Here is a 12,886-nt window from a genome sequence, read left to right as displayed (position 1 = left end):
TCTATAAATTACTCCTATAATGGGCCTTTCCAACTTAGGCGTTTTTTTTGGCGACTGCCAGTGACTGTCATAGTCGTAGCAGTTTGCCGAAAAACCGGCGACTGGACCCCTCCTACGGCAATGTCTACGACAAGCTACAACAACCTACCACCTAGTCGACGTCAAGCTACGGCAAGCTACCGACAACCGGCGACCCAATCGTCGCGAGTATGACGGCCACCTACGACCGCACCTACGACAACCTACAACCACGCAGGTAACAACCTACGACAACTGAAGTCAACCTACGTCTACCCGCGACAAGCTACGACCCTGTTGGTGACAACAGAAGACAACTGAAGATAATTCACGTCATTTTGGCCTCGGGTTTTGACGCCGGTACCTGTCGCCGGTTGACGTCGGTCATCGCCAATGGAATTCACTAAAGTCAGCACCAGTGACAACCTAGGTCACCTGGCCACAACCTGGCAATAACCATCGATAGCGCCCAAGCCAGGAGACGTCAAGCTACGATCATTGGCGTCAAACCAACAGTCGCCAAAAAATTTAACATTTCAAAATCCAGCGGCGACCAGAAAAACGCTATGACACTTTGGAGACGACTTACGACCGTACAGGCGCCAATCAATCAGAAAATCGATCTCCCTCCTGTACTCTGACCCACTCATTATGCCACTGCTGATTACTTAACACACAAAAATATGCAATGTGAATAATTCCGACAATGGAATGCAAAATAATATTAGTAAACACTAAAATTGTTTTTTTTTAATCATCTTTTATGATCTTTAAAATCTATAGCAAAGCCTAGATGATGCAATAATTTTAATTTAATTGCTGTTATAATGTAAATAAATACCACACTGTTCGTTCAGCAATCCCTCTCCGACCTCTATGATCCATGTGCATTATTTTCAGATCCCAAAGGCCATGTTCTTACATTTCATTGTATCATTCCTGTTCAGATTTTTTCAATTGGTAAACAATTTAATGACCTAAATATTCATTGCACTGCCCGGAAGAATACCAGTGGGAAAAAAAGGAGTTCTAACCAGATTTTCTATTTCTTGCCACTGAATTGTGCCACATTATAATAAACAAATATTGTTTGTCCACCAGACTGTTTTTAACTTGCCAGAGATAGGTACAAAAAGCTGGAGTAACTCTGCGGGTCAGGCAGTATCGCTGGACACAAGGAATGGGTGACGTTTCGAGCTGAGACCCTTGAAGGGTCTCGACCCAAAATGTCACCCTATTCCTTTTCCCCAGAGATGCTGCCTGACCCGCTGAGTTACTCCAGCTTTTTGTGTCTATCTTTGGTTTAAAGACTTTGTGTTCTGTGAGATCATTTTATCCAGAGCTCGATTCTGCTTTTCACTCACTTAGTGAGAGGAACCATAAATGGTTACTGTGGAGAACAATCCAGGAAGGACACCTCTCTTTATTCCATTTCTTTTCAACCAGCATGGAAGTTGTGGGTCCATGTGATAATCAGGCTTGCATTATACTTCCACCAATTCCTTCCCCAATCTTCTCCACCTCCAGAAGTCATCCCTTATGATCAAATACTCAGCTCAACTACTGTTTGCGGGCACCGAGGTGGCTGATGCCATGGAGGTTGGATTGGGGGGGGGGGGGGGGGGGGGGTAGGAGCTGCATAAGGAGATGAGCTGGTGGGTAGAATGGAAGGTGGTGCAGGTTTGTATGTTTGCCTCGTCGTTGTCTTCCCCTCAGCCAACAATGAATATTCTACATTTCCTTGATCGCCGTCTGCTTTGATCTGTCATTTTCACACCTTACCCTTCCACATCTCTAGTTTCTTTCTCCCCTGTCTCTCAGTCTGAAGAAGGGTCTCGACCTGAAATGTCATCCATTCCTTCTCTCCAGAGATGCTGCCTGTCCCGTTGAGTTACTCCAACATATGTGTCTATCTTCGGAGTAAACAAGCACCTGCAGTTCCTTCCCACACATATTTGGAAATGGAAATCTTCTCTGCACCGTTCCAACTTGACACCATCTTTCCTATAACATGGTGCCCAGAACTGAACATAATACTCTAAATGCAGCCTCACCAACATCCAACATTGGGTTGGCACTGCCAACCCAATCTACCTGCAACATGACATCCCAAATTCAATACTTTTGACTGACGAAGGCCACTGTGCCAAAAGCCTTTTTACGATACGGTACGATACCGACAAAACTTTATTCATCCCTGGAGGGAAATTGGTCTGACAACTATCGCAACACACAACAAGGTACACGGAAACTTGAAATTAAAAGTGAAAACAAAAAGAAAAAGACAAGTGACTGTTGGCTGGCTGCCGTGTGCACAGCGCCTTCACTGGAACGAACGAACAAACAATCAAACCAACGCAGGTTTATCCCCCGGGCAGAGGATTCTAACACTAGAGTGCCCCCTCCTCCCCCACACCTGGCCCCCTTTTGTTCTCCCACCGTTCATCACGGTGGGTCCCCATTGTCTTGCTCTCCCCCCCGTCACGCTCAACTGCAAGATGATCGCGGGTTGGTCGCGAGGCCCCACCACCGCCGACACACCCGCTGCCGTCAAGACCCCCGCTGCCACCAAGACTCCTGTTGCCACCGCCGAGGCTCCCATCATCACCGCCGAGGCTTCCATCATCACCGCCGAGCCTTCCATCATCACCGCCGAGCCTTCCATCGCCGCCACTGAGGCTCCTTCGTCCCCGGCAGATCTCACCGCCCGGCTTCACCGCAGTCCCCTGGGAAGCCAAGTCAAGTCAAGTCAAGTTTATTTGTCACGTACACATAAATGTGCAGTGAAATGAAAGATTACCCACAGTCCAACAATAAGAGCAATAAAAATAAGCAATAACACACACAATCAAACAAAAAGAAACATCCATCACAGTGAGTCTCCTCCAGTCACCTCCTCACTGTGATGGAAGGCCAGAATGTCTTTTCTCTTCCCCTGCCGTCCTCTCCCGCGTTCAGGCTGTTGAAGTTGCCACGTTCCAGGCCGCGCCGGACGGTGAAAGGTCCGCAGCGGGCCGACCCAAGCCCCGCGATCTGGGGCGGGTGAAGATGCTGCCACTGCACTTTGGGGCGGTCGTGGCTCCCGACATTGAAGCCCCCGCCGGGCGGAGAATATCCCGCGGCCTATTTCAGGCTTATTTCAGGCCGCGCCGGACGGTGAAAGGTCCGCGGTGGGCCGACCCAAGCCCCGCGATCCGGGGCTGGCGAAGATGCTGCCGCTGCCGCTGCCGGAGCTCCCGATGTCGGCCCCCACGAGCCTCCGACGTCCCCCGGCTGGAGCCTCCACAGGCGAGTCCCAGGTGGAGGCCGCCAGCTCCAGGTGTTTGGCCGATGGTAGGCCGCAGCGGGAACGGAGACACGGCCCAGAAACAAAAGGTCGCGTCTCCATTCGGAAGAGACAATTTTACATTTACAGTTCCTGTTCCCACCCATAGTACACAACCCCCAAAAAACTACATCATATTTACAGTACAATGAAGACAAAAAAACAACAAAAAAACACAAAGACAGACAGACTGCAGGTACACCACAACTGCTAGGGCAGCTCAGGCGCAGTTCCGGTCATTGTTCCAGTCGGCGGCAGCACGGCTGTTCGGCGGGTGGATCGGGCCCGCACGGCTCCCTGGGACACTCCCCCCCACGCGCAAGGCCCCCCCGGGGCAAGGCCCCCCCGGGGCACTGCCCGCCCAATCTACCTGCGACGCCACCTTCAAGTAACTATGTACCCGCACTCCTGTATCCCTCTGCTCTACAACACTCCCCAGAGCCCTACCATTCACTGTGTGGGTCCTGCCCATGTTAGACGTCCCAAAATGATTATCTGTATTAAAAACCATCAACCATACCTCGGCCTACATGAAGACATCCATCTTCACTATCTACAATACCACCCACTTTTGTATCATCTGCAAACTTGCTAATCATGCCATGTACGTTTTCTTCCAAATCATTGATATAGATGAGAAACAGCAATGGACATTGAGGGATACCACTAGTAACAGGCCTCCAATCTGCTCCTCTAGTTGATTGGGTACTATTCCGCGGGTGAGCACGCAATGCAGACGCGGCACGGTGGGGCAGAGCTGCGGTGGAGGACAGCGACACATCGCCAGGCCAGGAACACCCCTGCAACTCCAACTCAGGGTCACCACCAGCACAACTAGAAACAAAGAAAACTCTTGGAGGATTGGGCAGACTAGATACAGGAAGAATGTTCCCCGATGTTGGGGGAGTCCAGAGCCAGGGGTCACAGTTTAAGAATCAGGGGTAGGCCATTTAGCACTGAAATGAGGAAATGCTTTATCACCCAGAGAGTTGTGAATCTGTGGAATTCTCTGCCACAGAAGGCAGTGGAGGCCAATTCACTGGATTTGTTCAAGAGAGAGTTAGATTTAGCTCTTTGGGCTAAAGGAATCAAGGGATATGGGGAAAAAACCCAGAACGGGGTACTGATTTTGGAAAATCAGCCATGATCATATTGAATGGTCATGCTGGCTCGAAGGGCTGAATGGCCTACTCCTGTATCTATTTTCTATGTTTAAGACTTATGGCCAAATATTTTGGACTTGAAGGGCACAAGATGGCGTCTAAAACATGATTATTGTTGTGTATTGACTCTACTTTCATCCATCTTATTCCTACAATGGGATTGTCATTGAACTGTATGCAAAAACTGTATGGGCGGCACGGTGGCGCAGTGGTAGAGTTGCTGCCTTACAGCGAATGCAGCGCCGGAGACTCAGGTTCGATCCTGACTACGGGCGCCGTCTGTACGGAGTTTGTACATCCTCCCCATGACCTGCGTGGGTTTTCTCCGAGATCTTCGGTTTCCTCCCACACTCCAAAGACGTACAGGTATGTAGGTTAATTGACTGGGTAAATGTAAAAATTGTCCCTAATGTGTGTAGGATAGTGTTAATGTGCTGGGATCGCTGGGCGGCGCGGACCCGGTGGGCCGAAGGGCCTGTTTCTGCGCTGTATCTCTAAATCTAAATCTAAAATGTTTTACTGTACTTAGGTGCCCGTGATAACAAAGTATCATTGGACCATTGAAGACTGGTAGTTAAATCAAACAGTGCAAATATCATTAAGTGGCTGTACACCTTTTCTTCAGCACCTCCTTGTATGAGTATTAGTGCAAATTTCACACCTCACCCACTCTGTCAAATGCTATGGTGCAACAAAAGAAGGAAGCATTACTTATTGTGGTTGGTGCAGAAGATTCTAAGCCTGTGTTCAATCCACAGAAGCAGGCCTTTGCAACTAGCTAACATAGTTCTGCAAGTGATTCCATTGATTGGCAAACTCATAGGAGTTCCTTTGATATTGTAGTTGAAGTCTCTCTTTTTTTTTGCCTTTGGTTGCTAAGGAAGTGGAGTGGTTGAGGAAGTGGTACTTTATCAAGAGGACATCACTGAACCAAAATAACTGAAATTTGCAAGCACCTTGTGATTAACATCCTCTCCTGCAATCCTTTGTACGGTGTCATTTTACAGAACCCGCCACATGTCATTGCCAGTCCTCGAGCAGAGCTCTACATCTTCTCTCTCTTCCCAGCTGTGCTCCAAAATATCTTGTCCCACTGATCTAAGTACAGGCACTCACTAACCAACTGGATGCATTCTGTAATGTGTGGTATTCAGACTCCAAATCCAATCTGCACTCACAAGGTCATAAGTGATAGGAGTAGAATTAGGTCGTTCTAATCTGGTCTCCTAATCTGAGGAAAGACATTCTTGCCATAGAGGGAGTACAGAGAAGGTTCACCAGATTGATTCCTGGGATGGCAGGACTTTCATATGAAGAAAGACTGGATAGACTCGGCTTGTACTCGCTGGAATTTAGAAGATTGAGAGGGGATCTTATAGAAACTTACAAAATTCTTAAGGGGTTGGACAGGCTAGATGCAGGAAGATTGTTCCCGATGTTGGGGAAGTCCAGAACAAGGGGTCACAGTTTAAGGATAAGAGGGAAGTCTTTTAGGACCGAGATGAGAAAGTTTTTTTTTCACACAGAGAGTGGTGAATCTGTGGAATTCTCTGCCACAGAAGGTAGTTGAGGCCAGTTCATTGGCTATATTTAAGAGGGAGTTAGATGTGGCCCTTGTGGCTAAAGGGATCAGGGGGTATTGAGAGAAGGCAGGTGCGGGATACTGAGTTGGATGATCAGCCATGATCATATTGAATGGCGGTGCAGGCTCAAAGGGCCGAATAGCCTACTCCTGCACCTATTTTCTATGTTTCTATGTTCGGCCCATCAAATCTACTCCGCCATTCAATCATGCTGATCTATCTCTCCCTCCTAACCCCATTCTCCTGCCTTCTCCCCATAACCTCTGACACCGGAACTAATCAAAAATCTATCTCTGCCTTAAACATATCCGCTGGCTTGGCCTCTGCAGCCTTCAGTGGCAAAGAATTCCACAGATTCACCATCCTCTGACTAAAGAAATGTCTTCTCATCTCTTTCCTAAAATAACGTATTTTAATTCTAAGTCTGGTCCTAGGCTCTCCCACCAGTGGAAACATCCTCTCCACATCCACTTTATCCAAGCCTTTCACTATTCTGTATGTTTCAATGAGGTCCCCCTCATTCTTCTAAACTCAAACTACTGAGTTGATTTGAGCTGATCTCGAGTGATGGTGATGGGGAATATTGCAAGGTTTGTCTGCAGTGCCTTCAGACTGGGTTGTGCAGCGTAGGTTTACCAGGTTAATTCCCGGAATGGCGGGACTATCATATGTTGAAAGACTGGAGCGACTAGGCTTGTATACACTGGAATTTAGAAGGATGAGAGGAGATCTTATCGAAACGTATAAGATTATTAAGGGGGTGGACACGTTAGAGGCAGGAAACATGTTCCCAATGTTGGGGGAGTCCAGAACAAGGGGCCACAGATTAAGAATAAGGGGTAGGCCATTTAGAACTGAGATGAGAAAAAACTTTTTCAGTCAGAGAGTTGTGAATCTGTGGAATTCTCTGCCTCAGAAGGCAGTGGAGGCCAATTCTCTGAATGCATTCAAGAGAGAGCTGGATAGAGCTCTTAAGGATAGCGGAGTCAGGGGGTATGGGGAGAAGGCAGGAACGGGGTACTGATTGAGAATGATCAGCCATGATCACATTGAATGGCAGTGCTGGCTCGAAGGGCCGAATGGCCTTGTCCTGCACCTATTGTCTTAAAAAAGGTGCCTGCGTTCGTACCCCTGGCCAGTACTGGCTACCATGAAAAGGTTCTTCACCAATCTGCTTATTCCAAGCTCCCAAATTAAAAACAACAACTTGATTGCAATTATTCTTTGGAGAAGATACAGGAGGAAGATCAGTGAATAAAGCCTAGTTGCAGTCCCTTTAGTGCTGTGTCCAACGACAAACAAAATGGAATATGTATAATCAGAGGATGGTGTTTCGATGGGGCACCAGTCTTTGGGGAAGCCTGCAATTTTGATTGGGTTTCACAGCCTTATTCAAAAAGCATAGATGCAAAATGATGGTGTAACTCAGTGGGACAGGCAGCATCTCTGGAGAAGGAACGGGTGACATTTCTGGTCAAGACCCTTTTTCAGACTGAAGAATGTCAACTTCTAGCTTGTCTGACGCTGGGATTGACAGGACAAGCTATCAGTTCGCATTTAGGTTCAACAATGCAGGAAAGCGTGTGGACCAAAACTATGAACGAGATGTCGATTTATCCCGATTCTTCAAACAGGTAGGACTTTGACTGCCCACGTTTGCTGTGTTCATTGCATTTTGCACAGTGGTTTCCCAGAGGAACCATGAACTGCACACAGGCATTGCCCTAGTTTCATAGCCATCAGTACACCTAATGAGCAAGGGCAAGCTAGATGGAGGATTGGCGCAAGATGAAAGCATCGTGCAGTTGCCAGGAAGCCAGACATGGATCAGAATGAAGTCCTGCCGGTAATCATACACGCGCTGCCTTTTAATCAAACGGGATGCTTTGCAACTTGAGAAGGTTGTGAAGTCACCTGCAAAAACCTGCCTAGAGCCACCTCCCTGAACCTTTTGCAAATCTGCAATCTGAGAAATGCAAAGCATTATCCTAATTTTGTCATTGCTTGTTGGAACTGAAAGACTTTACTTTAGCATGATCAAACAAGAATTCACATAACAGAAGCCCAAGAGACAGCATATGCTGGAATCGTCAGCAACAAAAAGACATTTTGAAGAACCAATTAATCCCTTGAATTCGCTGTGCAATACTATAAAGCCATGGCTCAGTCAACCATTGGCCTTAGCTACTTTGACATCTGACACTCCCAGAATCTTTCATTTGTAAATAACCTAAAAATTATTCTCAGTATTAAATATTCATCTTTACACAGCACCTGCAGTGCTCCAGGGTAGAGAATTCCAAGGACACCAGCAAACATTACATGCACCGTAGCTTATTGCATACAAATGCCCAATGCAACCTTTCTTTCTGGACAAGAACAGGGAATCATAGACATAGGAACTCTTACTGCAATAGAGTTGCAACAGATTAGTGCTGCACATGACACAAATCTTCACCCAGAACAGCATTCTTCTCAAGTCTTGCATGTGAAGATGAAGACTACACAACTTTTCACAAGAGACTCCAGCTGCTGGAATTTGTAGCACAAACTCCTGAGGGAATTCAGCAGGTCAAGAAGCTTTTGCAGACGGAAACAAAACAATTGACATTTTGGGTCAGGGCCCTTCAAAGAACCATAGAAAATAGGTGCACGAGTAGGCCATTCGAGCCAGCACCGCCATTCAATATGATCATGGCTGATCATCCAAAGTCAGTACCCCGTCCCTGCTTTCTCCCCATATCCCTCGATTCCATTAGCCCCAAGAGCAATATCCAAGTCTCTTTTGAAAACATCCAGTGAATTGGCCTCCACTGCCTTCTGTGGCAGAGAATTCCAGATTCACCTCCACCAAGATGGGAAGAAATCCAAAGCAAAACATAAGCTGCCTCTTTCCTTCCACCTCTACTGCGTAACCCATTTCATTCAGATCACTTACTCCACCTTTGAGGACTTCCTTGTCCTGTCTGTGTGTACTTAGAATACTGATTATAGACACAAAAAGCTGGAATTGCAGAAATTAGGCCAAGCAACCACACTATGGACAGTGGAAGTGGCCAAGTAGCTACCTTGGCCTAATTTTAGTTAAACTGAATTCCACCATTGATGCCAACACCTTTAAAAAACGTTTTAGATGGCAAAAATGGAAAAAGTCCCCCTGTTTAAGTTAACACGAGGAATTGTGGACACAAGGAATTGCACATGCGGGTTTACAAAAAAAAAAGGACAAAGTGTTGGAGTAACACAGCACCCCTGGAGAACATTAACATTAGAGGTGTCAGAGGTTATGGGGAGAAAGCAGGAGAATGGAGTTAGGAGTGAGCGTTAGATCAGCCATGATTGAATGGTGGAGTAGACTCAATGGGCCAAATCATCATCATCATCATATATATACAGCCGGAAACAGGCCTTTTCGGCCCTCCAAGTCCGTGCCGCCCAGTGATCCCCGTACATTAACACTATCCTACACCCACTAGGGACAATTTTTTACATTTTTACCCAGCCAATTAACCTACATACCTGTACGTCTTTGGAGTGTGGGAGGAAACCGAAGATCTCGGAGTAAACCCACGCAGGTCACGGGGAGAACGTACAAACTCCTTACAGTGCAGCACCCGTAGTCAGGATCGAACCTGAGTCTCCGGCGCTGCATTCGCTGTAAAGCAGCAACTCTACCGCTGCGCTACCGTGCCGCCCAATGGCTTAACTATATTCCTTATGAACATGGGTAGGTGACATTTGAGGTCAGGATCGTTCTCTTCCATTATGATGGGAAACTAGAAGTGCACTGAATATTGCACGCAACAAAGGCTTTTCACTGTACTAATAAGTGTACTTTACTTTTCACGTGATAATAAACTAAACTGAAACTTTAATTGCACTCCATTGTGGCATTAAAAACATGTTCACATGCAAAACGCTTTAGAGATAACATTATTGCACCTGCAAACATACTAGCCCAAATCAATTAGAATGGACTTGTTGAGTTGACATTTATAGTCACTCATTTTGAAATTCCCAAACCCAGTTTCCACCACCGATCTCATATCGAGTTATTTACAGGTCAAACTCTTTATTATCACCTTCCATCTAGATCTAGTAAGAGTTTAGTTCTATGTAACAATGTTGACTGAAGGAGAAGAGGGTAGTTATTACTTGTTAATGAATAACCACTTCCTCAGAAGTAAGTGATCCAATGCACTGCTAGTGGGAGTGAAAGCAGAAGGCCAGTTTGGAACATTACTTGCTTTCCGATTTCAACATCAAAATTCTGTACCAAGTTAGAATTCTGTTTTACCTCTCTCTCTCTCTCTCTCTCACACGGACATCCACTTCCAAAGAACCAAGTTTTACGCAGGAATATTAAACAGAAGCTTCAACTCTGTAACTGCATCAAGTGACCGCGACGCTCATTTAAAAACAAAACCACAACTCCATTAGATTTTGAATGTTTATTTGCATATCAAAAAAAAAACAAGTTACTCTGCAATCCAAGGGGCCCCAACAAAATGGCACGCTACATTCAACTTAAATGAACACCTTGGTATCTTTGTTCCATTCACAGGCATTTGGTTATGAGGATTCCTGCAGTCGTTTCCCAAGCTCCTCTCGGCATGCAAGCCATCAGAAGTCAAAGCCAGTCAGATAGATGGTCAGTAGTTCAATTCGTTAATTTTTGTTTTTGAAAGACCAGGAAGGAAAAGTGGGGGGGACAGTGAAAGGAAGCAGTAGGATGAGAAAGGAGCCAGCCAGTTCATTCAATCCAATCACACTGCGTCCAAGGATGGGGTTTTTTTTTCCTTTTTTTTTTTAAAAACAAAGATATATAGGTAGAAGGCAATGCTTGTGAGATGTACAGCATATCAGAAAGCCATCTCATTTTCCCGATTCTTCTTGCGCCGCTTTCTTTTCGGCCTCAATTGCTGAAAGAGAACAGAGCAGAGAGACTGGTTGGCAAGCAAGTTGATTAAACTGTGCAGCAACAAAAAAAAAAAATCACCAGCCCCCGCCCCGATAAACTCCAGGGGAGATAGATAACTTCGAAGAGAGGGGGAGTGGGTGCAAATACACGAGGAGATTGGAGATCTTTAGATTGGGCTGTGCCATTACAACATTGGCGAGGCTGACATTAGCCAACCCTCCCCTAGACGGTTAAACATCAACTACGAATCCCCGGCGAGCTGATGCAATTAGTGCATGTTGCTTTGTGCAAAGCGTTTAGAGATTGCAGGCTGTACAATTGCAGAGCCTGGGGTAGCTAGCTGTACAATTGCAGAGCCTGGGGTAGCTGTACAATTGCAGTGGGGTGGCTGTACAATTGCAGTGGGGTAGCTAGCTGTACAATTGCAGTGGGGTGGCTGTACAATTGCAGTGGGGTGGCTGTACAATTGCAGTGGGGTGGCTGTACAATTGCAGTGGGGTAGCTGTACAATTGCAGTGGGGTGGCTGTACAATTGCAGTGGGGTGGCTGTACAATTGCAGTGGGGTGGCTGTACAATTGCAGTGGGGTGGCTGTACAATTGCAGTGGGGTGGCTGTACAATTGCAGAGATCCCAACTAGCTTATCTCACGTCCACTATCCCCCGAAACAGCGCATAATGAATGCCGAACGGCTTCTGCATTGTAACTTCCAACTCACTGGTTTGGTCGGGCAAGGTGGAACTTTCCTTCGTATCAGTTTGATGGAGTTTATCCTTCTCGAAATTAGTGATCGCCTTCTGCAGGTCGGAGCCGATTGCGGGCTTGGATTCCTCGTCTGCCATGTCTAGGCTAGGCTAGGCTAAGGGGGGTTCAGAGATCTGCAATAGAACACAAGCGTTACTTGGGGGAGGGGGGGGGGGACAAGAGAGCCAGTACATCCCAGCAGGTCCCAGCCCATGGGTCGAGGCACTTTGAAACATACACAGCGTTATGTGATCACGTCCTTAACACAGGCAGCTTGCCACGAGTACAAGCAAGTCCTCAGATCCTCAACACAACTTTTCCCCCTTTCCCACCATTACTCATTTCCTCTTTTTAAAAAAAAAATAAAATAAAATAAAAAGACATGCCACAAAAGAGTCTTAAAACCCCCAGCCAGCGCAGTGATAAACTCACCACCAATTGAACAGTTACTCCAAAGAATTCCACACCAACTACAAAGAATGTAAGAGATCTGACACTTTTGCAACAAACAAAAAAGCTAAAATATCACTTGTTCCAGCGTTTGGCACAAAGAGCAAAACTGCAATCGAAGCAACGCTCTGTCAATGAAATTAACAGGGGGAGAGAGAGGGGGGGGGGGGTAAATGACTGATACCCTCTTACCACTCGAATGCACTTCCTTCAGCAAGCCGCTAACTCAATTGCAACTGACGAGCTGTGTCTTGGGGCCAGGCTGTTATATGGGGCTGTTGTATGCAAATGACGGGTTGCTTTAACACCGCCCTTTGAGAGGACTTGCTGGGTCTATTCGCCCATTCAATGGTCGAGAGGGGTGTTGCCAGCTGCAACTCCTCACGTTAGTTGAACAACTTCTTGCCAACAGCGACATCAAGCGAAAGGTATAGTCTGGGTGCAGTGCAGTGCAGTGTGGACCCCACCCTCCCACCCTCCTACCCTCCTCGGTCCCTGCCTTCCACTTCATATCGCCCTTAAAGCAATATAAAGTTGCTCCTGGCACTTTCAACGCTAGCCATCGCACCCTTGGGGATGCACAGGGTCGCCCCAGTGTTGTCGAGCGAGCGAAATGCAATATATGAACAAAACGGTCTCCTTTTAACAGAGAATCTTTTTAACAACAAACAAACATGTTCCAG

General features: G+C 46.6%; 1 long non-coding RNA gene across 1 annotated transcript; it reads right to left on the bottom strand.

Annotated features, from left to right (window-relative positions):
- Window positions 1–10,525: 10,525 nt before the first annotated feature.
- On the bottom strand, window positions 10,526–12,548 carry LOC144598489 (uncharacterized). The gene is made up of 3 exons (XR_013547871.1): window positions 12,396–12,548; window positions 11,728–11,887; window positions 10,526–11,011 (listed from the first exon to the last, which is right to left on the bottom strand). It is a non-coding gene; the product is annotated as an uncharacterized LOC144598489 (long non-coding RNA).
- Between the last annotated feature and the right edge of the window lie 338 nt (window positions 12,549–12,886).

This window comes from Rhinoraja longicauda, chromosome 12, assembly GCF_053455715.1.
Source record: "Rhinoraja longicauda isolate Sanriku21f chromosome 12, sRhiLon1.1, whole genome shotgun sequence".
Classification (NCBI taxonomy): Eukaryota; Metazoa; Chordata; class Chondrichthyes; order Rajiformes; family Arhynchobatidae; genus Rhinoraja; species Rhinoraja longicauda.
This window is presented reverse-complemented; position numbering and strand designations above follow the sequence as displayed.